The sequence below is a fragment of the Tachypleus tridentatus genome, chromosome 4 (assembly GCF_004210375.1).
Source record: "Tachypleus tridentatus isolate NWPU-2018 chromosome 4, ASM421037v1, whole genome shotgun sequence".
Taxonomy (NCBI): Eukaryota; Metazoa; Arthropoda; class Merostomata; order Xiphosura; family Limulidae; genus Tachypleus; species Tachypleus tridentatus.
Window position 1 is genome coordinate 47,982,746 of NC_134828.1, and position 24,550 is coordinate 48,007,295.

A 24,550-nucleotide genomic window follows, 5' to 3' on the forward strand; every position below is an offset into this window, starting at 1 on the left:
CACATTGAAACAGGTAATTTACTCTGTAACGTAATTCTTCATCATGGCCGTCTACCAATGCGGCACAACAACGCGTCCCTAACGACTTGTGACAACTTTTTGAACTGTGGTTTCGTCATATTTGATGACGTCACCCTCTTCCCCTCCACTGAGACAGCCAATCGGCATTCTTTGAGCAATAAGAAGCTTACGAATAATAATTAACTATCCTTAATGACGAGAAATCCACATGAAATAAAAATATATTTCAGAACGGCTGGTATGGGTATCAACACTTCTATTGGTAAGGAGAGAACAACGTTTCGGTCTTCCTTGGTCATCTTCAGATTAAGAAAGAATTTGAATGTGACCCTTAAGTGGGGAAACAAATATAAACAAACGCAAATTCAAAGAAACCCTACTTATACAGCAACTAAAACCAAAATTAAACCAATATAAAGGAACACCTTTATACGTATACTGATTAATAACCTAACATCCACCTACAATCCCGTACCCATTTATACTCTCGTCCCTAAGACGTGTCCGTGAACGGTCACATTCATAACAGCCGTTCTGAGATACAATAATTAACTATATTTTCCTCAGCTTTTTGTCTTATTGCTTGTTAACACTCCTACGAAAAAAATATTTACATCCACTAAAGTGATTTTGGAGCCTATCAGGCCCCATATATTTTTCCAATAGAAACACAGTGATTTAGCAACATTCATTACAAACAACTTTAGAATGGCTCTGACAAACATTTTTTTTACAATTTGAGCAAACAATTTTCGACTGTCTATCTTTTGATCTGCCGCACAAATGGCATCGTCCTCTTTTTGCCCTCTTTGCAGGCGGTTCACATGAGGTTGTTTTGTCATTATCTTTGCAGTAAATTTCTTTGATTTCAAGCACCAATTGCCGTATAAATTCTCTTCTGGCTCTTGATTTATGTTGACGAAGAAATTCTGGATGTTTTGTCGAGTATAGAACGAAAGCATTGTACGCAGCAAGATCTAGAATGTTACAGAATATGCAGACTGACCAGCGCTTTGATCGCCTCTTTGTTGTATAATATCTCACCAGTTGATCGAGAGTGTCGACACCTGCCTTCGTTGCATTGTAAAGATTGACGATTTCGGGCTTTCCATTCTCTTCTACTTCACCAGACTGATGCTGAGAACTCAGTAGTAGCACATATTTTCCTGGTTTGTCTGAGTGCCTGAGAAGAGTGATGTCGTCATGGTAGAAAAACTTTGGTGATAACTCTCTAGATTTTGCATTTATTTCAGGAGGCAGGAAGGTTCTTGATTTCCGTATGGTTCCAACAAGTCCTGTTCTTTTGTTCGTAGGTACTTGGCAAGTGTCATCGTTGTGAAGAAATTATCTGTCGTTATTGTCCTTCCTTTTCCAAGAAATGGCTGACTCAGTTATCTGACTATTCTTTCTCCTTGATTTGTTTCTGTCGTATTTCCAACCTTTCCAGTATAAACTTGAGCGTTGAGGAGGTAACTTGTCTTTGCATCTGTTAGGCACCAAATCTTTATTCCGTATTTGCCTGGCTTTGTCGGAATGTATGTTCTCAAGCCAAATCTTCCTTTGAAGTTACATAGTTGTTCATCCACTGTCAGGTATTCGCTTGGGTTGTAACTGTTTTTGCAATTTTCAATGAAAAAATTCCAGACTCCAGAGATGGCGGCATCTTTGATTTCTCTATTTCTTTGAGAGTGGATGTCAAATCTGATTTTTGAGCACATTTTTTTGAATTTGTCTTGTGTTATCAGTTTTCGCAAAAATGGCAAACCGAATTCGGTTGAAAACATTTCGTCTATCGATGCATTTTTGGATTTGCTTATTCCAAGAAAAAGATTAGCTGCAATCCATTTCCAGAGGTCTTCTTCAAAAATTGGTTCTTTCATGACGGTGTTTGTTGAGTGAATGATCTGTTCCATCATATTATCAGAAATGAAAATTTTGAATGTTTCGAATGGTGTAGAGACTCTTGGAGCAGCTTGCCTTGTAATGCCTGGGTTCCCATTGAATATTGAGAGCTGCGGTTCTCCTGTTGATCCTTGAAGGTGTTGTTGAATAACGAAAATTCTTATCTTTGGACAAAAGTTCGTTCACTGGCATCGTAGTAAGATCTTCTTGATTACTTTCTTCACTTTCAGAAGGGTACGGCGCGATTTGTTCATCATTTTCGGCTTCAGAAGGATCATCATCATAACTTTCAGAGTAGTCTTCGACATTATCATGTTCACTTTCATCGTCGGATGGTTTTGTCAGTAAATGTACAGCTTCATCAAGAGATATCATTTTTGACACGGTTTGAAGATTTCAGCTCCTATACATATAGGATTTGTGGATTCTTCTAGAATATTCTAGATTATTCTAAATACTTCTGTAAAGTTTCTAGAATGTTCTAGAACAGGCGTGGGCAAACTAGGCAATAATCAGGACCGTCTAAAATTATTGTTGGAGTAGAGTTCTTATCCTAAATATCCATCTTTTGTAAAGAAGTTCTAAAATTAATATATTTGTACTATAATTTGCTTTTTTCGGTTGCCCTAGGCCTGTTCTAGAATTATTCAGGAAATAAATAAAGTCATTTTTATGTTTTTTGATCTGGGGCCTAATAGGTCCCAAAATACCCTTACTGGATGTTTTAAAAAAAAAATTTTAAATATTATTTCGCAAATGTCTGAAAAGTCAAAATATTATTACTCCTTAAAATATAAAGGGATAGGGTCAGTTTATGGCAATTTCATTTAAATACAAAATTATTAGCCTAATATTAATAACCTTTCAAGTTGCTCTGGGGCCTGTTAGGCCCCAATTTTCGTAGGAGTGTTAATTATACTTCAAAGCTTTAAATCCGTCGTATGATTGGTTGATTATTTATTTAAAACGCATTACTTCACTCACAATTATATATGTCATAAACGTTTTTAATAAATGCTACAAATGTTCATTAACGTTATAGTTACAAATTTAAATAATAAACAAGTTAAAAATATAATTTGCATTCCTACAGATAAATACACCACCTACAAAATGTAACCTATTTAGTTTTAAGAAATCACACTTCCAAGATTACTATATCAAAAAGAAAAATGCTTCTGAAGAAAATATTCTTTAAGGATCTGGTAATAAACATCAAAATACATCACGCGTGTTCAGCGATAAGCTTATAATGCTATATAGCACATCGCCAGTGTTACCTATATTCCTAAATGTTAGGAGCTACGTTTATCCTTCAACTAAGAGTTTTATGAACTTTTTTAAACTTTCCTCTTCCTAAAGAAGATTTATGAATAACTAAAACGGGCAAGAAACTTTATTTCAAAGGTTAGATTGTGTAAGTTGTTTTAGCTTTAGGGCATAAACCGAAATCTTAATTGCTCCTCTTTTTTATCATTATTTCATTAACGTTAAAAATATTGTAGTTGAGATAACACTGCTTTACACATAGAGAAACGTATCTTTTTAATGTTATAATTTCGGAAACTTACTGCCGAACCACTAAGGGAACTTTAAAAGATCTAGGGGTGTAAAATATAAATTTTCGCTGGAACTTTCCAGTCCGACGCTATAGGAACGTATGGTAAAGCAACCAAGTTGAAAAACTCCTAGGTGAATTTATATTATTGTAGTTTGTGACATTGGAATCTCTTTTATTTACTAAAGTTGTTTGCTTATTAATTAGCAAGAAGCTGGAAGTGTACATTTCAAAACATTCCTTCAATCAGAAAATACGGTGTTTCGATGTTCATAGTTTGTCATTTTATTCACAAATTAGCTTGAAACTTTTGCCATACATACAAATATTTTCTGGTTTTAATAATATTAAAAATATTTCTCAAAAATAAATATTACAATGCACTATTACTAATTTTTTAGATATGCCACAGTACAAAATCATTAACTGAAAATAGTATATACGCTCACCATAAATAATACTCTTAATAAGAAAAAAGAGCAACAGCCATGTATATTTTGGTATATGATTCAACAAATGCATCCCAGGTAGATGTTCTTGAGGTCATGGCAACAAAGACAAGGATTTTTGTGTGTTAAATCCTATTCCTGCTCCCATGAATGAACCAACTTTAGAAGTAATCTCTAGGTAGCGTGTTAAATAAATGTCAGGATTGACAAACATTGTTTCAAAATTATAGAATGTTGATAAGTTTGAAGTTTGGCCTCCCATAAAAACAAAACCATCAACTCTGTACTTTAATTTCACTTCCTGTAGACGTTCCATAAACCATTTGGCTGATCTCTCACTTGTTACATCAATAACAGCACAAACTGAATCTTGCCACCGAATTAGTTTACGCTTTGCAAAACACCTTAGATGAACTAAGAATTACAAAATCGATTAACTCACTTTGCATTTGCCAAAACAGTTTTGAGTACTGAGGCTTTTTTTTAAATAAAAAATCACAGAATTGTTAAAGCCGCGAATTCCCTTAAAAATTAACTTTAAACAACGTTATGCTTATTCTAAACACCTCAATGTAATACTATATGGGACACTACGTTAGCTTAGCTTCTCAGTTCGAGAAAAGTAGGCTATTTTGTTTAGTGGTACAGAATAATTGTGTAACCATTTGCCACCACGATGGATATACCCAATAACTCATCTCGCCACCATCCTCTAGGTAAATAAATATCTCTGTTTCGCTTTCCCTCTTCCAGTACTAGGGCAACAAGGATCTCCTCGCCAATAGAAAACTGTGTATCAGAAATATGAGCATCATATTCTTTCGGCTCAAGCCACCAAAGTGGTCTAAGAATTGGATCACCAGTTTGGAGGTACTCTTGGACACCACGCTGCATGACTGGTAAAACACGTTCTTCTCTGACTTTAAATAACACCTTGGCAGCCTTAATAACATCAAGGTCATAATCCCCTGGTGGTACAGAAAACTGATCAACAGGCATGAATGCAGCAAGCTGTAACCATCGAAGGTACAGTTCTTTATCAGGTAAAGTAGCATTTTCTACAATTAAGACGTCTCCTCCAACTGAACCTGGATTAATAATTGGATAGCCAAGCAATTCAAGTGTAATAACTGTTGTCAAAATAGATCGCAAACCACTAATTGCATCCCAGGTAGATGTTCTTGGTGTCATGGCAACAAAGACAGAGATGCTTTGTATGTTAAATCCTATTCCTGCTCCCATGAATGAACCAACTTTAGAAGAAATCTCTAGGTAGCGTGTTAAATAAATGTCAGGATTGACAAGCATTGTTTCGAAATTATAGAATGTTGGTAAGTATGAAGTTTGGCCTCCCAAAAAAACAAAACCATCAACTCTGTACTTTAATTTCACTTCCTGTAGACGTTCCATAAACCATTTGGCTGATCTCTCACTTGTTACATCAATAACAGCACAAACTGAATTTTACCACCGAATTAGTTGTGGAACATGCCATTTGTCATCAGAAATAAAGTATGTTTCATCTATACCAGGCTTAAAGGCTACAGAATCCAAACAGACATAGGAGTGAACTGCTAGCAACACCTTAAATCTCTTATGGTGAAGAATGTTAAGTATTTCTTCGGGATTTGTAAAACTGTCTGATCGAAATTGGAGATCTCCTTCTTGTGTCTGCCATCTGGTATCTATTAAAATATTTCCAGCCTCAAACCCGTGTTCCATAATGTGGTTGGCATACACTTGCAGTGATTCTTGACTCAATGAAGTACCCAATTTCGGTCATGTAGCCCATACTGGACCTTCCAAAAACTTTGAACTGGAAATATTGGGTGGAAAATTGTAAAACTTATGCATAGTGTCAAGGTAAACAGACTTCATATCTGGACCAATACATAAAGTATAATTTAAGGCACCCAAAACATCATCAAAAACATGGTAAGGAAATCTTTGGTGTTTTGTTTCAAAGCATAGTTGTTCATTTCCACTTTCATTCAGACTAACATACAGGGGAATTTCAGGATTTACATGAATAGCAATTCCTTCTGATGACAACCAATTGCGGTCCAGAACAGAACCTAAGTCATCACGTGAGACGTCTCCTGTTACATAGGGCTGCATATTTAAGGAAACGTTAGACAACGGCCACGATATATTCTGTACCTCGCCCATTCCATACCATAAAGCTCCTTGAAGGTTGAAACAGTCTCGTAAATGAGTGTTGTGAGAGAGGGGTAACATTGTAACAACTGAAGTTTCTTTCATGCCAGTACTCGATTGCAGTCGAGCTCTGTATTTCCATTCCATACAGATGTTGGGTTCTGGAACATGATTAACATTTTGGCAGTTGTAAGGCCCAAGCATAGAAGGAATGTTTAAGCCTAAATATCCAGTAAGACGTACTTTGCCTTTGTCTTGTAGATTAAGCCGTCTCTGAGCCTCGTGAAACTAAATCTTGTCGTCGAATGCGATCTCCACCAATTTCTGCTTATATAAAAACCACGTAAATGTTACCAAACCTACAATACTAAAAAGCAATAGCACTAAGAAGAACCTGAATTTAAAGTCTGATATTTTGCTTCGACGAATCACAGCAGAAAATTGTGCTACCTGTAAATATAAAAGAAAGTACAAAATAACTAGGACGTTAACAAGGAAAAAAAACATACTGATAACGTATACTATCATCAGAACGATTCTTATCTTTAAAACTAAATCAAGTTTAAATACAATTGCACTAAGTATTGTCAAGTTTTCTATGACGATACTTAGCGCCAAAGAAAAGAAAAATATATTAAATACGCATAATGCTACTTTCCAGAATACTTTTGCATAACAACTAATTTGGTGTAATCAACAATAACACTTTGATATTAGCGTAAAGCACATTCTAATAAACAAAGAACGCTTTATTATTAGGTTGTCCAGAAATAAATGTCGTTTTTGAACTGCGAAGTTTGGAAAAGTATAAACTAGTGTTGTAAAACATGTTTTAATCAAAGTAAGCACCTTTTGCTTCAATACACTTTTGCCAACGTGTAATGATGCTGTTTATGCCCCTGCTGTAGAAATCAAAGTTTCTATGGTCAATGAACTCCCTGAAAGCTTCTTCTGCAGCTGCCTGGTTTTGAAAGCGTTTATTGTTCAAAACGTTATCAAAGTGTTTGAAAAATTGAAACTCTTTAGGAGAAAAGTCTGGGGAATAAGGTGGATGAGGCAGAATCTCGATACCAAATTCGTTTAATTTTTGGACAGTTCATCCTGACAGGTCTCATAACGCCGATTTTATTGACCTTCAGTCAGTTCATGCAGAACCCACTTATCCAGCTTTTCGTCTTTCTAATCGCACTCAGGTGATTGGCAATGCTTGATTTGCTTGTGCCTGCTTAGCTTTTCTGCAAGCTCACGCATTGTTGTGCGAGGGTCTGTCTCAACTGCTTCCCTTAACGTATTTTCATCTAAAAATGGCTTCCTTCCACGACCTTCGTGATCTTCAAAACTTCCATATTCATGTTGAAATCTGTACGTTCAGTAGAAGATTTACGGATGAATACCTGGTTGATCTTCCATGTAGTTTCGGTAGCTTTTCGTCCAAGTTTGAAGTCGTAGAGGAAAATGAGACGAAAGTCCTTCTTGTCCATGCTGCTTGGGGGCTGCAAAACTTACTCTGAGTAGAGTTGAAACAACAGACGTATACAGGTGTAGCTTTGTGCTTAATACCAAATAATAATAATAATTTATGTTCTCTAAAAACTGTACAACACTAAACACACTTTCTAGTGTATTCTTATATGAAAGATAGGCGTAGGCTCGCAAGCGCCCCCCAGTGGCTCAGCGGTATGTCTGCGGACTTACAACGCTAAAAACCGGGTTTCGATACCCGTGGTGGGCAGAGCACAGATAGCCCACTGAGTAGCTTTGTGCTTAATTCAAAAACAACAACAAAACAACAGGCTCGCAAGCTGGGTTCATACTTGTACAATGCTACAAAATACTGCCCACATTTCAACTTGTGAGTGCACCATAAGAATAACAGTTAATCCTTGGCCGTCTTTCTTTTCTTCAGTAGTTTGAAATTAGGGAAAGCAAAAAACAATCCTAATAGCTTTGTCATCAATATAAATGATAAACGACGCTCCTCACCAGCTCACAGTATGAAAATCATCAACATGATTTTCATTTTCGTAGAGCTTTCCCCAGTTTGATTTAATTACTTTCATTATTAATATTTTCTGTTTAAGAATATACCTTATAAAAATGTTAAAAACATTTGTAACCTTCGAAAGGTATCAAAACATTTAAAATTTTAGTTGTTCATTTCTAATCAAGCACAAAGCTACATAATGAATTATCTGTGCTTGGGTTTCGATATAAACAGTAACTTTGTATGTTAAATTATTCTGTAGCATTTATATATTTAAATAATCATCGTTTTCAGTATGAATAGATGATATAAAGTAACTATAGAAATGGTTTAACAATAATTTTACACAGAAAATGTTTGGAAATGTGAAAGTATTATTTAAATACAGGAAGAAAACTAACCAATATGTTAAATAGAAACTTTTCGGCAGTATGTTAAATGTGTTAGTAACGTTATCCTCCTAGAGAAATACGTGTAATGTATAATATAAATTAAAACTATGAACATAAGATGAAATCTATAGGCATTCCTATAGAAACGTAGTGGCATTATCCGCCTTTGTAAAACATACACAGTACCCATAGCAAAACTATCAACCTATAGGACCTTAGTAATACCTCGTACAATACACTCAAACAAACATTACCTTTAGCAACACAACTGTTGAATATAAAAGACTTCTATAGTGTAGGCGTAAATATTTCATTTATTTTATGTCTTAATATCTAACAATTGTTTTGTTTTCATGACAGCTATATGGACGATTGATTGTTTTAAAACTCTTAGTTGTGACAAATGCTTGTTACGTAATTCTGCACGAGTTGTACATTGTGTTTGCGATTACTTTGTTGTCTAGGTTTTACTAATATTGTTGACGTCACGTTATTCGAATCTTTAGAATTTTTATCGTTACCTTAACGGAGTTTTGTTGAATCATCGCTCGCGTAGTTTAGAGAAAATACAAGGACACATAAACATATGCGACCAAGTGTGTGCATATCAAGTACAGAGCAGTCAGAAAATAGTTAGCCAAAGAAAACATGAAGTTATTTGGCATGTAAGTGATCAATCATAAAGGGCGATATTTTAAAGTGCATTTTGCGGTTTAAAGTGTTCTGAAATAATTTAACCCGTCTGTACAAACATTGAAGAAAAGGAAATAATTATTTGCAGTTCAGGATACAACTAGTAAAACGTGGTGTATATGAACTATTCACTCATATTATTGTCATAAAAGAGAGAAAAATAGTTCGTCTTATGAACTGGTTCTAAAGTAATTAAATCAGTCTAAAGGGAATTTTGACGAGAAAATATAATTTTTTTTTAGAGTTTGAGATGCAACAGTGATAACTACAGTGTAAAAAATGAACATAACTTAATTTGTTTTAAAATAATATAATGTGACGGTCAATTGCACTATTCGGTGGTAAAAGTGTAGTCCAAGAGCTGGCGGTGGGTGAATTGTGTGCTGTCTGATAGTTGTTCAAAGTTATCACCAGCTAGTCACAGACACCAACTGTAGATGTATCCTCAATCTACCTAGAGAAACACAGTCTACCTTTGTAAAACGTATTTAATATTTTATTTCTAAAGAGAAACTGTATAAATCATGTCATTAATTTTAAGACTTAGATTAGTACCATAAAGTTAATTTTAACAGATCTATTTCCACTCTCATCATACCAACCCGCCTCTGTGGTTTTAGCAACATGTTCTCTGTTATGTAACACTCGAATGCGTTCTCTAACAGAAAATAAGGCCCGGCATGGCCAGGTGGTTAAGGAGCTCGACTCGTAACCTGAGGGTCGGGAGTTCGAATCCCCGTTGCACCAAACATGTACACCCTTTCAGCTGTGGGAGCGTTATAATGGTACGGTCAATTGCACTATTCGGTGGTAAAAGTGTATTCCAAGAGCTGGCGGTGGGTGGTGATGACTAGCTGCCTTCACTCTAGTCTTATACAACTAAAGTAGGAATGGCTAGCGAAGATAGCTTTCGTGTAGCTTTGCGCGAAATTCAAAAACAAACAAACAAACCGACAAAAAGCAACTTCTTCCATAAAAAAGGAAAGCCAGCAAATAAACCAAACAATTACCGCCTGATCAGCCTAACTAGTTGCACAGAAAAAAATTTTAGAAAGAATAATTAGCAATAGACTAACAAATTACTTAGAAATTATCTCGAAAGTACCACAAATCCAAAACGGATTCAGAAAATTTAGAAAGACAACAAACCAACTGGTAAAAATTAACCGAAACAATTACAGATTACAAAACCTTCACTGAACAGAGATTCCGGATTAGAAGTGAGTAACCTGTGGCTACCATTGGTTGAATCTACAGGAAATCTCTCCTCCAATCAGAAACAATGATAATCCAACCAATCATAACACGCCCTCCACAATCCACCAGAACACTATAAGAGACCGAAGAAAAGTAAAGTAAAAAACTAAAAAAACCTCAATAACACAGACATTCTTTTTACAAAATCTATAACTTTTCTAGGTCTTACCTAACTCACAACCTTTCCTGGACCCCACACTTTCAGAAAACCGCCAAACGAGCAAGTAAAAGAATCTTTTTCTTGAAACACATCAGTGGACCCAACAAAGGATGTTCCGCCAAAACCATTATCACTATATTTAAAGCATTCATTAGACCCTTGTTCGAATATGGTAATCAAACCACATGTAACATGACTGAAAGACAATATACATTACTACAAAACCTGCAAAACCGGGTCATTAAAATTGCTTACCGTCTCCCCAACTACACTCCCCCAAGCTACCTCATTTCCCTAACTCAACTATCACCAATTAAGGACCGATTCATCAAACTATTCAAACGCTATTATACCAAAGTTTATGATGGAAACCTCCAAACACGTCAATTATTTCAAATAGAAGATACCCCTCATACCTGGACTAAGTACACTTCACCTTTAAATTGGACCATTAACCATAGTGACCAACACTAACCAGTGATGATAGAACAAACTATATAGTATATATATGCCATTTATACTTCTTTTTACATTCCAGGTTGGGCACTGGGTGGGTATATTTTTTCGGCGCCCACCCAGTGAAAGTGGTTTTCTCCGGGTACTCCGGTTTCCCCTACAACAAATTTTTTTCGCCATTGGATTTATAGATCCCTGGCACCCTGGCCCTGAAAGGACCGTCTATCTCTACTCCCTTCGTTATCCTACGAGGTCTGTTAAAAAAATACGCGGACTGACGTCATAAAACAAAATGTACTTTATTTAGAAGTTACAGGTTTGGGACCCCTTCAAAGTACTCTCCTCCCCAACGCACACACTTATCCCAATGGTGTTTCCACTTGTTGAAACAGTCCTGGTACGCTTCTTTTGTAATGTCCTCCAGCTCCTTCGTCGCATTTGCCTTAATCTCGGGAATCGTCTCAAATCTTCTTCCTTTCAAAGGTCTTTTGAGTTTGGGGAACAAGAAAAAATCGCAAGGAGCAAGGTCAGGTGAGTAGGGGGGGTGGGGAAGAACAGTGATCGAGTGTTTGGCCAAAAACACACGAGTTCTGAGGGCTGAATTTCGCAGAAACGCGGTGCATCTTCAATTTTTCGGTCAAAATCTCGTAACAAGATCCAACTGATATCCCACACTCTTCAGCAAGCTCCCTGACAGTCAGACGTCGATTTGCCCGCACCAGGGTGTTGATTTTGTCGACGTGTGGGTCGTCAGTTGACGTGGAAGAACGTCCAGGACGCTCATCATCTTCAATGGACTGTCGACCATCCTTAAAACGTTCATGCCACTTGAAACATGCCGTACGCTTCATAGCAACATCACCGTAAGCCGTGTTAAGCATAGCAAAAGTTTCAGTTGCAGATTTTCCAAGTTTAACACAAAATTTCACAGCAAGTCGTTGCTCCTTCAGGTCATTCATTCTGAAATCCGCCAAACGAAAAAATCGCATTTCACTTAAAACCGCGTAGCTAATACACAAATGAAGATATCTTCAATCGGGAAATGGCGTCGCAATCAGCTGATCTGTGCGAACCTAGCGACACCAAGCGGATTCCCCTGGAACCAACTGGAGCCGCGCAATTCAAACAGTCCGCGTATTTTTTGAACAGCCCTCGTATTTCCTTTCTCTACACGTATTATACTCTCTATATCGCTCTCCTTTTAAATCTCTCTCACTATCTATTTTAAATCTCTCTCACTATCTATCTTCCTACATCTCTCTCTCTCGCCCACTACTTAGGTCTCCCTCTATGTCACTGGTCCCATGAATAATGAAAGACCTGCTGCAGCCTTGGTCTCCCTGCCCGTGATCAAGAAAATTTCCGACCAAAGCCTATCAGTCCAGCTCTCCCGCTCCTCTAACCTCAACTACCATATATCATAGTTACATCCTGGCACACTACAGTCAAGTCGGTCTCCCTTTCTAAATGACACGTCCAACATTACACGCGTCTGGGGCTGAAGAGAAACAAAAGTTTCTGAGCGCCCCTGGTTTGCCTTAAGGGTCTCCCTTGAGGTCTTTAAAACCAAAAATACTGCCAAGTCTAAAATGAAAAAATGAAAAAGTAAAAAACTCATCTTTTCTCATCTGTTTTATCTAACCATTACTACAAACTCCAACAGACACACAGATCACAAACTCTCAGCCACAACCAACACGTACATACGCAGACGTTACACGCTCGAAAACAACACATACATTCAACCCCACAGAATTCACCACAAATTTATTAGCAATGCTAATAGAATTGAGTGAATTCCCTACATTTGAATCAAGGCACGAATCACTCAAGGCTCTTTGTAGTCTTGCAAGTTATTACTTTCACCTTCCCCATCTCAAACCACACCATCTTTCACTTAAAATTCATGCAAGGGAAGTAAAACAACACAATGATACAACACATTAAAATTTTACACATCAACTGCCAAGGAAACCTCAAAGATAAAAGAATAGAAATATACAACATAAACAAACATATAAATGCCAACATTATCATCGTATCAGAAACACTCTGCACAGAGAAACAAAATACCACAATCCCCGGATTCATCACGCACAGCATACCTTACTCAGGAAACAACAGAGGTATAATAGCCTACTTTAGTACAGAAATTTCGCATTTAATCTCAATAATCAATCTAAAGATTCCTTTAGATCTAACATAAATGAAACCATTTTTTGTAATATACACTTTAACAACCGGCTAACTATTCCGATTCTAGCCATATATTTTCAATGCTACACTGGACTCATACCTACCCCACCCAATTGAACATGCTAACAACAAAACAGAACTAAACAATTATGTAAATCAAGTTACAGAACGCCATAAAAAAACACAATCCCTAAAACAAGAAGAAAGCAATCACATAATCAATGGACTCTAACACCAGAAATTCACGCACTAATAATCAAACGCAGACAATTAAGACGAACACACTATATTACATGTGATCCATCTATCAAAACACAAATCAATAAAACAAATGCAAAAATTAAACAAGAAATTAAAACAGCAAAAAAAAACTAATTGGCAAAACTTCTATAAAAACTTAGAAAAAATCAAGAACAATCCAAAAGAATTTTGGAAAAATTCAAGAGTATTGCTTCTGACAAAAACACAAATCACATGCTCCAACATATCACACACAACAATAAAATCGCAAGGACGGACGTAGAGAAAGCTGACCTATTAGCTGACTACTACGAATCCTCCTTTAGCGACCTAAATTCAGTAGACTTTGACACACAACACCAACATCATGTCAACAACTTCATAAATATAAACCAAGCTTCATTCTCACCACAGTTCCATGGCAAGACACTAGAAGCATACTCAAACTCAATCAATAGAAAAATAACCATAACTGAACTAAAATTATTATCAAAACTTGAATAATACTTACCCCGGACATGACCAAATTCCAAACATTATTCTGAAAAAAGCTCTACTCTCCTATTACAACACCTCACAAACATCATGAACATTTCACTAGCAACTGGATATTACCCTGACACTTCGAAAAAAGCCATCATAACCACGATCCCAAAGAAACAAACCAACAGAACCAATCCAGATAATTTCCGTCCCATCAGTCTGTTAAGCTGCCTTGGCAAACTGATGGAGAGAGTTATCTCCAACCGTCTTCTCCATTTTTGTGAATCAAATAACATCCTTCCAGAATCCCAAAATGCCTCCAGGAAAAACAGGCAAACAACAGATCACCTCACACGACTCACCGAATCAATCTATAAAGCTTTCAACAACAACCAAGTAACCATTGGGGTATTCCTAGATGTCAGAAAAGCATTCGACAGCGTATGGCACAATGCCATCAAATACAAACTAAAACACCTGAAAATAAATCCCACTATAGTTAAATGGATTTCAAATTTCTTAACAGATAGAACAGCACAAGTAAAAGTCAATAATACCATATCTGAATCATTTAATATAACCGCAGGAGTGCCCCAAGGACCAGTCCTCTCTCCATTTCTATATATTATTTTCGTCAGTGACATACCTTTCCCAAATCTAATATACACGCATAATTCACAATATGCAGACGACATCGCTATCTGGAGCACCTCCAGAAACCCAGTGATGGCCATGTCTCGCGTACAAGAATCACTGAACAACGTCTCAACATGGAGTAATAAGTGGAGAGTAGTGTTAAATCCAACCAAAACACAAGCAATCACCTTCTACAGGAAATTAAAAAAACAAAGAAAAAATCTAGAAAAAATAAAATTATCACTCGGAAATACGACCATTAACATGAGCAAAAACATCACATTCCTTGGCATCACTTTCGACACAAAACTAACATGGAAAAAACATGTTAACAATATACACTCATCAATTAGAAAACGGATTTCACACCTAATGACTCTAACCAGTAGACAATCAAAATGTTCACCAAACACCATTATCCAAATATGCAAGGCTTACATCCGTCCACTAATAGAGTATGGATGTCAAGTAACATACAATATGTCAAACAACACACTCCAGAAAATCCAAGTTCGACAGAACAGAATACTAAGATCTGCATTCAGTTTACCGTCATTCACGCCAGTAAATTATATACATCAAATCAGCAACTTACCAACACTAAGAAATAGACTAACGGAAATATCACACAAATATTATCTAAAAGCAGAAAACAGAAACAAACTAACGGCATCACTATACAAATTAACTAGTGCACCAACAAAATACATTTCACCTTACAACATATTTCAAGAATCACAAATTACACAACAAAGTATCTAAAGAACTAAACTCATGTCAATGATATGTATTCTCTTTTTCAGATATCGGGCACAGGACAGGCAAAACTTTCGGCTCCTGTCCTGTGAAAGTGGGTTTTCTCGGGGCACTCCCGTTTCCCCCCACAGCAAAAACTTAGGCATTGGATTTTTAGATCCCAGCCCAGGCAACTTTATTGCCAGACCCTGATTTGGGTCGTTTGAGTCCATGTTCATATCTACTTTGACCTCTGCCTTGCCTGTCGGGACGGGACCTGGCCTTTCTTTCCGGTGCGCCTTTGCCTCGGTCTAGGATAACATTAAGAGTGACCTCCTTCACCCAAAAAAAGAGTCAAAAATTATTTAATAAATAAATAAATAAAATTGGTTGGTTGTTTCGGAATTTCGCACAAAGCTACTCGAGGGCTATCTGTGCTAGCCGTCCCTAATTTTGCAGTGTAAGACTAGAGGGAAGGCAGCTAGTCATCACCACCCACCGCCAACTCTTGGGCTACTCTTTTACCAACGAATAGTGGGATTGACCGTCACATTATAACACCCCAACGGCTGGGAGGGCGAGCATGTTTGGCGCGACTCGGGCGCGAACCCGCGACCCTCAGATTACGAAGCGCACGCCTTAACGCGCTAGGCCATGCCAGGCCCAATAAATAAAACTAAACCTAATAACCTTTCACGAAATGGGACGAAGAGGAACCACAACATTCCTGAACACCCGAGTTGGAGAAAGAATTCTTCTGATTTCTCTCTCTCTAAACTAAACCCCTGCCACGTTAGTTTGCGTTTGAACTTGGCACAACCCCAGACGAGCTAGTCAGACGTGTTTTTTCTCCTCTTGCTACACCAGAATGACGTTCTCACTGCCTGGTCCTGCTGTGCCGAACTCGCCAACGGTCCCGCCGGTAATCGTCGACGGCCTGCCACTCCACCTATCGCCTCTCCACATCACCACGTTCATCACGCAGGCTAAACCTGGCGCCTCCCTAGACCCTTCCAGAACGCGAATTCTTCGCTGAGGGGGAATTCTCCTCCAACCGTCAACGCCTGCTGATCTATCCTATTTCTGCGAACCTTGGAATTCACAATATAATATTAAATGTTCACCTACCAAGAGCCCTACTAACCTTTTCACTGTCTTCCTGAGAGGAATTCACCATTCAATCCAACCAAGTGAAATTAAACACGCCATTGAGAGCCAAACACAATCCGAGATCTACGCCGTGCACCGGATATTATCGAAAAACTCCAAGCAAGCTAGAGACTACATGAAAACTGTTACGACCACCAAACAGTATGCCGATACCATCCTGCGTAATGGGTGCTATTACCACATATTCCATTTTAGTGCTGAACGTCCCCATCGACGCTCAGTTAATCCTAGACTACCCAAGCAACCAGAACCTGTTTTGCCGCCCAAAGTTTCACCTAAACTACGTATCCACCCCCCACAGACTATTGTCAGTTCATTTTCTGTACAACCGCCTACCCATTCAACCCAAATCTCCACCAATAAGATCCATAACTTCACTCAGACAACCGATGATATCTCCGCTGTCCAAGCAACGAACAAGCCACAATATCTCAACAAACTCACTCAGACTTTATCCAGTCCACTTCGTCCGAAAACGATGTCCCAGATAAAATCTACTCAAGTTACCTATGAGGACAAATCAACCACAACAGACAAGCCCTCTACCATCTCGCATGCTAGTCAAGCCAAAGTGCCCAGAAGACATAAATCTACCCAAACAATAGAGGTATATCCTGATAACCTACCTATACAAGTTCAGACACCTCATCAACCGCAACCATGTCCATCGCAGACCTATCAAGACGACCAAGAAAGTGACCCAGAATTCTGATCATGGTATGAAGAAATACGCCAGGCCGCTTTAATAAGAAGCCGTCGTAGACTCGCTGTTAGACGAGAGAACCAAAGAAAGCTATCTGCTAGGCTCCGACAAGAGCAGCCCCTTTCCTACGATGAGTGGCCATGTCTAACTCCTCCATAATCATTTGATGCAGTAGAATAGGGTAGACTATTCGGCGACCTGATCGTGAAAGTGGGTTTTCTCGGGGCACTCCCGTTTCCCCCCACAGCAAAATTATTGGGTATGTCTATACCCAGGCCCTGAAAAGCGGCACGTTATCCTGTCTCGTACTACTCTTATATCTTTCTGCACTCCTCTACTTCATGCGTCGTCCCTCCCTTTCTCCTCCGACTTCGTTTGTCTCCTACACGACTATATCCAACCAACCTCAAGAAATTCTTCAGAAACTACCCAAATATCCAATTTGCTCATCGAGAGGTCTTTAACCCTCAACCATGTGCAGGGCTGAAGAGAAACAAAAGTTTCTGAGCGCCCCTGGTTTGCCTTAGGGGTCTCCCTAAGGTCTTTAAAACCAAAATTACTGCCATGTCTAAATAATAATAATAATTTGGCACAACCCAAACCTATGGAAATCCGCTTTAATTAAAGTCATACCTAAAAAATATAAAGATCTTTCTAATCGGAATAATTACAGACCGATTAGCCCTCTAAACACCCTAGGAAAACTTATGGAAAAATCCATCACCAATAGAATTACTTGCTACCTCGAGACTAACAACCTAATTAACGAAAACCAAAACTCTGGTAGGAAAAACAGACAAACCACTGACCACATCGCTCGTCTCACAGAATCAACATTTAAAGGATTTAACAGAAAACAAACAACCGTCGCTACCTTCCTAGATGTTCAAAAAGCATTTAACCATCTGCATCCCACATATTTTAGTCTGCTGGATATCCAGCTTCCTCACCAATCGTAATGCAAGTATTAAGATAAACAACTCGATCTCACACCCATTCAGCTTTAACGCAGGCGTGACCCAAGGTTCTGTACTCAGTCCAATACTCTACAATATATATATTAATGACATACCTTTTCCCTCACTAAACTCAAACTCATCTCTCAATATGCAGACGATATCGCTATTTGGAGCACCTCATGTAACCCCCATACTGCAGCCTCACGAGTTCAAGCAACCCTTGATGCAGTATCTCAATGGTGTAATAAATGGCGTGTCATCTTAAATCCTCTAAATCGCAAGCTATTGCCTTCCACAGAAAAGTTAACAAGTATAGGAAAAAATTCAAAAACATTAAACTCAACCTCAATAAAACTGACATTATTTTCACTAAATCTATAACCTTCCTAGGCCTTACCTTAACCCATAACCTTTCTTGGACCCCACACTTCCAGAACACCGCTACCCGAGCAAGTAAAAGAATCTTCTTTCTGAAACGTATTAGTAGCCCCAACAAAGGCTGTTCTCCCAAAACCATTATCACTATATATAAAGCATTCATTAGACCCCTGATTGAATGTGGTAATTCAGCCACATGTAACATGACCGAAAGAAAATACTCATTATTACAAAACCGCATCATTAAAATTGCTTACCGTCTCCCCAACTACACTCCCGCAAGCTACCTCAACTCCCTAACTCCACTATTACCAATTAAGGACTGATTCATCAAACTCACCAAACGCTATTATACCAATGCTTATGATAGAAACCTCCAAACTCGTCAATTATTCCAAATAGCAGATACCCCTCATACCTGGACTAAGTATACTTCACTATTAGATTGGACCATTACCCACAGTGACCAATACCATCCAGTAATGTTAGAACACACAATGTAGTGTTTACATGTCATTAATATTTCTTTTTAACCTTCCAGGTTGGGCACTGGGTGGGTATTTTTTTCGGCGCCCATCCAGTGAAAGTGGTTTTCTCTGGGTACTCCGATTTCCCCCACATCTAATTTCTCGCCATTGGATTTATAGATCCCAGGCACTCTGGCCCTGAAAGGACCGTCTGTCTCTACTCCCATGTCTATCCACCCCTCCCTCTCCTTTCTCTCCACGTATTATTCTTTATTTTTTTTCTCTTTTCTCTCTCTCTGTGTGTGTGTATATATATATTTCTTTCTTTCTCTCTCTCACTACTCATGTCTCCCGTCTCCCTCTATGTCACTGGTCCCCTGAAGAATGTGCGACCTGCTGCAGCCTTGGTCTCCCTGCCCATGATCAAGAAGATTTCCGACCAAAGCCGACCAGTCCAGCTCTCCCGCTCTTCAACTCTCAACTTTCATATTTTATTGTCACATTCTGTCATACAACAGTCAATTTGTTCTTCCTTCCTTCATGACACGTCCAACCTTACACACGTGTGGGGCTGAAGAGAAACAAAAGTTTCTGAGCGCCCCTGGTTTGCCTTAGGGATCTCCCTATGGTCTTTAAAACCAAAATTACTGCCAAGTCTAAATAAATAATAACTTGGCACAGGGCTTACATCCGTCCACTAATAGAATATGGATGTCAAGTCACATATAATATGTCAAATAACACACTCCTGAAAATCCAAGTTCAACAAAACAAAATACTAAAATCTGCATTCAGTCTACCATCATACACTCAAGTAAATTATATACATCAAATCAGCAACTTACCAACACTAAGAAACAGACTAACAGAAATGTCACACAAATACGATTTAAAGCAGAACACAGAAATAAACTAACGGCATCACTCTGTAAATTAACTAGTGCACCAACCAAATTTATTTCACCATACAACATATTTCAAGAATCACAAGTTACACAACAAAGTACTTAAAGGGCAAAATTCGCGTAAATATTATGTATTTTCTTTTTCAGGTTTCGGGCACAGGACAGGTAAAACTTTCGGCGCCTGTCCTGTGAAAGTGGTTTATTCTCGGGGCGCTCCCGTTTCCCCCCACAGCAGAAACTTAGGCATTGGATCTTTAGATCCCAGCCAAGGTAACTTTATTGCCATGCCCTGAATCGGGTCGTTTGTGTTCACATTTACTATGGCATCTGCCTATCGGGACGAGTTCTGGCTGTTTTCTCCGGTGCTACCTTTGCCTTGTTCATGAATAATATTATCCACTCCTTCACCCAAAAAAGTTAAAAAAAAAACCAGCTAAATTCAATAACCTTCCACGAAAGGGGACGAAGAGGAACCACAACGTTCCTGAACACCCCAGTTGGAGAGAGAATTCTTCTTCTTACTTCTCTCTCTCTAAACTAAACCCCTGCCACGTTAGTTTGTGTTTGCGTTTACTTGGCAAAGTATCTCAACAAACGCAGACGTTATCTATTCCACTTCGCCCGAAAACGTTTTCCCAGATGCAAACTATTTACGTTACCTATGCGGACAAATCAACCATAACAGACAAGCTGTCTACCATCTCTCAAGCTATTCAAACTAGATTGCCCAAAAGAAATAAATTTTCCCAGACAGTTGAGGAACTCTAGGAAACTTACCTATACTAGTTCAAACACCACACCCACCGAAACTAAGATTATCACACGCCAGTACAATTGACCAAGACAACGATTCAACACGTGAATCATTACGACTGACCCCCTCGACAATAAGGCTACAATCGAAACTCGCCAAAATATAAAGACTAGAGAACCAAAGTCTCTCGCTGGCACTTAGTAAGTTATATCTGAGGTCCAACAAGCACTGGAGCTCCAACAAGCACAGTCTCTCTCCTATGAGGATTGGCCATGTCTACCCCCCCCCCCCATAATTATTTGATGTAAATTCTCCAGCTATCCAGGGTACGATCAGGGTAGATTATTCGGCGCCCTGATCGTGAAAGTAGGTTTTCTCGGGGTACTCCCGTTTCCCCCACAGCAAAATTTTGGGTATTTCCTTACCTAGGCCCTGAAAAGGTGATCCGTTATCCTGTGACTTATCTTCATTGCATGCTGAATCTCAGTTAACACACTTCCCTACTCTACCCTCTTTCTCTACCCCTGCTCGTTACGTTAGTCTTGTTACTTTTTTCCTCACTTCAAGTTAGCCCGTTCCTCCTTTTCTCCTCCGACTCTCTGGCCTTCACTGCAACTTCCCCCCGAACAACCCCAAGTCGACCTGCAGAAATATACCAAGTCACCAAACTACCAAGTGCTTATCCTTCAATTCCTGATGACTTTAGCCTTTTTCATGCGCGGGATTGAAGAGAAACAGAAGTTTCTGAGCGCCCCTGGTTTGCCTTTGGGGTCTCCCCAAAGGTCTTTAAAACCAAAACGCCTACCAAGTTTTTTATTATTATTATTTATTATAATTTTTGTAATTGGCGCCCTGATCGTGAAAGTGGGTTTTCTCGGGGTACTCCCGTTTGCCCCCCACAGCAAAATTTTGAGTATTTCTTTACCCAAACCCTGAAAAGGTGTTCCGTTACCCTGTGACTTCTCTTCATTGCATGCTGAATCTAAGTTAATACACTTCCCTACTCTACCCGATTTGCCTACCCCTGCTCGTTACATTAGCTTTATTCTTTTTTTTTTCTCACTTGAAGTTAGCTCGCTCCTTCTTTTCTCCTCCAGCCGTCAACGCCTGCAGACCTATCTTACTTTTGCGAGCCATGGAATACCCCAATTAATGTCAGATGTTCACCCACCAAGAGCCCAGCTAGCCTCTTATCTGTCTTCCTGAAAGGGATACACCCTTCCATTCACCCTTACAAAATCAAATGCGCCATTGAAAGTCAAACAAAGTCCGAGGTATTTGCCGTACATCGTATCTTCTCGAAATCCTCCAGACAAGCTACCAACTTCATGAAGGTAGTAACAACCTCGAAGTATATTACCGATACCATTCTACGGAATGGCTGCTACTACCATATTTTTCATTTTAGTGCCGAACGCCCCCGCCGTCGCTCAACTAAACCTTTGACACCCAAGCAAACAGATTCTGTTTGGCCACCTTTCATATCATCTTATCCTATTAACCGCCCCTCACAGTCTACAGAGAAATCGTATCCCGTAAAGTCAGCACAAACTTCCATCAAGGTGCACGACAACCATTCTCAGTCAAGTGACAATACGACCTCCAATCCTGGACCGAACAAGTCTCAGAATCTCAGCAAATTTACTTCATTTTGCTCTAATACGCCTTCCCAGCTGCTAACATCACAAGCTACCTGTTCAGATAAGTCAACTATAAAGACAAGCATCCCACCATATCCCAAGCCACTCAAACCAGAATACCCAGAAGACATAAATTTTCCCAGACAACTGAGGAACACCTGGATAACTTACCTGTACAAGATCAGCTCCCACTCCCCCCCTCCGCAACTGAACCCTGTATCACCGCTGCCACGATTAACTACCTTCGATAACCCTCAGTGTCAGCCTTCTGAACATTCTCCACCATGGTGGCCCAAGGATGAGGAATTTTCACCTTTCACCAGGGCAATATTAAGGAACCCTCACCCCCTTGATTACTGATCCACTGTTTACTCTCTTTGTTTCTTCCAGCTCTGTTTATATGTACATCCCAGCTACTACAGAGCCTGGACCTCAGCATTATGAGATATCCTTGCTCAAACTTCCCTGGCTATCCAGGGCACGTTCAAGGTAGATTATTCGGCGCCCTGAACGTGAAAGAGGGTTTTCGCGGGTACTCCCGTTTCTCCCACCGCAAAAATTTTGGGTACTTATGTACCCAGGCCCTGACAAGAGGTCCGTTACCCTGTATTACTTTCACTCATGCTGCATCTACATCTATCTGTTTCCTTACTCTGCTCGATTTCTCCCCTTCACAATACAGCTCGTTCCTCCTTTTCCCCTCCAGTTCATCTGGTCTCCATTACAGCAACATCCCAATAACCCTGAGTCAAACATCAGAAATCTATCGAGACTCAAATCTTCTTCTTTCTTTCTTCTTTTTTGTATAGCAAAGCCAAAAAGGGCTATCTGCTCAGCCCACTGAGGAGAATCGAACCCCCGATTTTAGCGTTGTAAATCCGGAGACATACCGCTGTACTATCGGGGGGCAGACTCAAATCACCCAAATGTTTACCTTACTCTTCTTAATGACTTTATCCTTCGTTCATGTGCAGGGCTGAAGAGAAACAGAAGTTTCTGAGAGCCCCAGGTTTGCCTTAGGGGTCTCCCCTAAGGTCTTTAAAACCTAAACTACTACCAAGTTTAAAATAAAATAAATAAACTTTTGTAAAAAAAAAAATTGGAAAAACTTAGAATAACCCAAAAGAATTTTGGAAAAAATTTAAGAGCATTTCCTCGGACAAACACAAATTACTTACTTCAATACATCACACACAACAACACAATCGCGAGGATGGACTCTGAGAAAGACGACTATTGCGAATCCTCCTTCAGCGACCTAAACTCTGCTGATTTTGACACGCAACACCAACAACAAGTTAACAACTACATAATACAAATCAATCTTCTTTCACGCCACAATTCCCTGGTAACACTCTAAACAACCATTCCAGTTCAATTAATAGAAAAATCACCACCACTGAACTCAAAATTAACACTGAAAACTCAAAAATACTTTCCCCGAACATGATCACATACCTAATATTATTCTCAAAAAAGGCTTCAATCTCCTATCACAACATCTCACAAATATCATGAATCTCTCACTAACAGGTTATTACCCCGACACTTGGAAAAAAGCCTTTACCACCACGATTCCAAAGAAACAAACAAACAGGTCTAATCCTGACAACTTCCGTCTCATCAGTCTATTAAGTTGTCTTGGCAAACTGATGGAGAAAATAATTTAAAATCGCCTTCTTAATTTCTGCGAAATAAATAACATCTTCCCCGAACCTCAAAACGCTTCCAGGAAAACAAGACAAACAATAGATCACCTCACACGACTCACTGAATCAGTTTACAAAGCATTCAATAACAATCAGGTAATCATAGGCGTATTTTAAGACATTAAAAAAGCATTTGACAGTGTTTGGTATAACGCCTTTAAGTATAAATTAACTAATTTGAAAGTAAATCTAACTATTATCAAATGGATATCAAACTTCCTAACAGATAGAACAGCTCAAGTAAGAATCAACAAAACCTTATCAAAATCTTTCAAATAACTGCAGGTGTGTCCCAAGGATCCGTCCTCTTGCCACTCCTCTACATTATTTTCGTTAGTATTATACGTTTTCCTAGTCTAACTTACAGTTCACAATACGCAGATGACAATGCTATCTAGGGTATTTCTAGAAACCCGCTAATAGCCATGTCTCGCGTTCAGGAAACACTAAATACTGTCGCGAGCTGGAGTAACAAGTGAAGAGTGGTTTTAACTCCAACAAAAACTCAAGCAGTCACTTTTTATAGGAAATTAAAAAGACACAGAA

The 24,550-nt window shown here is 38.8% G+C and overlaps 1 pseudogene across 1 annotated transcript in view; it reads right to left on the minus strand.

Annotated features, from left to right (window-relative positions):
• Positions 1-3,032: 3,032 nt before the first annotated feature.
• LOC143249075 (myogenesis-regulating glycosidase-like) overlaps positions 3,033-24,550 on the minus strand; it is an 83,598-nt pseudogene continuing 62,080 nt past the window's right edge. Inside the window, exon 3 of the transcript XR_013027505.1 lies at positions 3,033-6,537. The product of XR_013027505.1 is annotated as a myogenesis-regulating glycosidase-like (transcript). The remainder of the gene's footprint in view (positions 6,538-24,550) is intronic.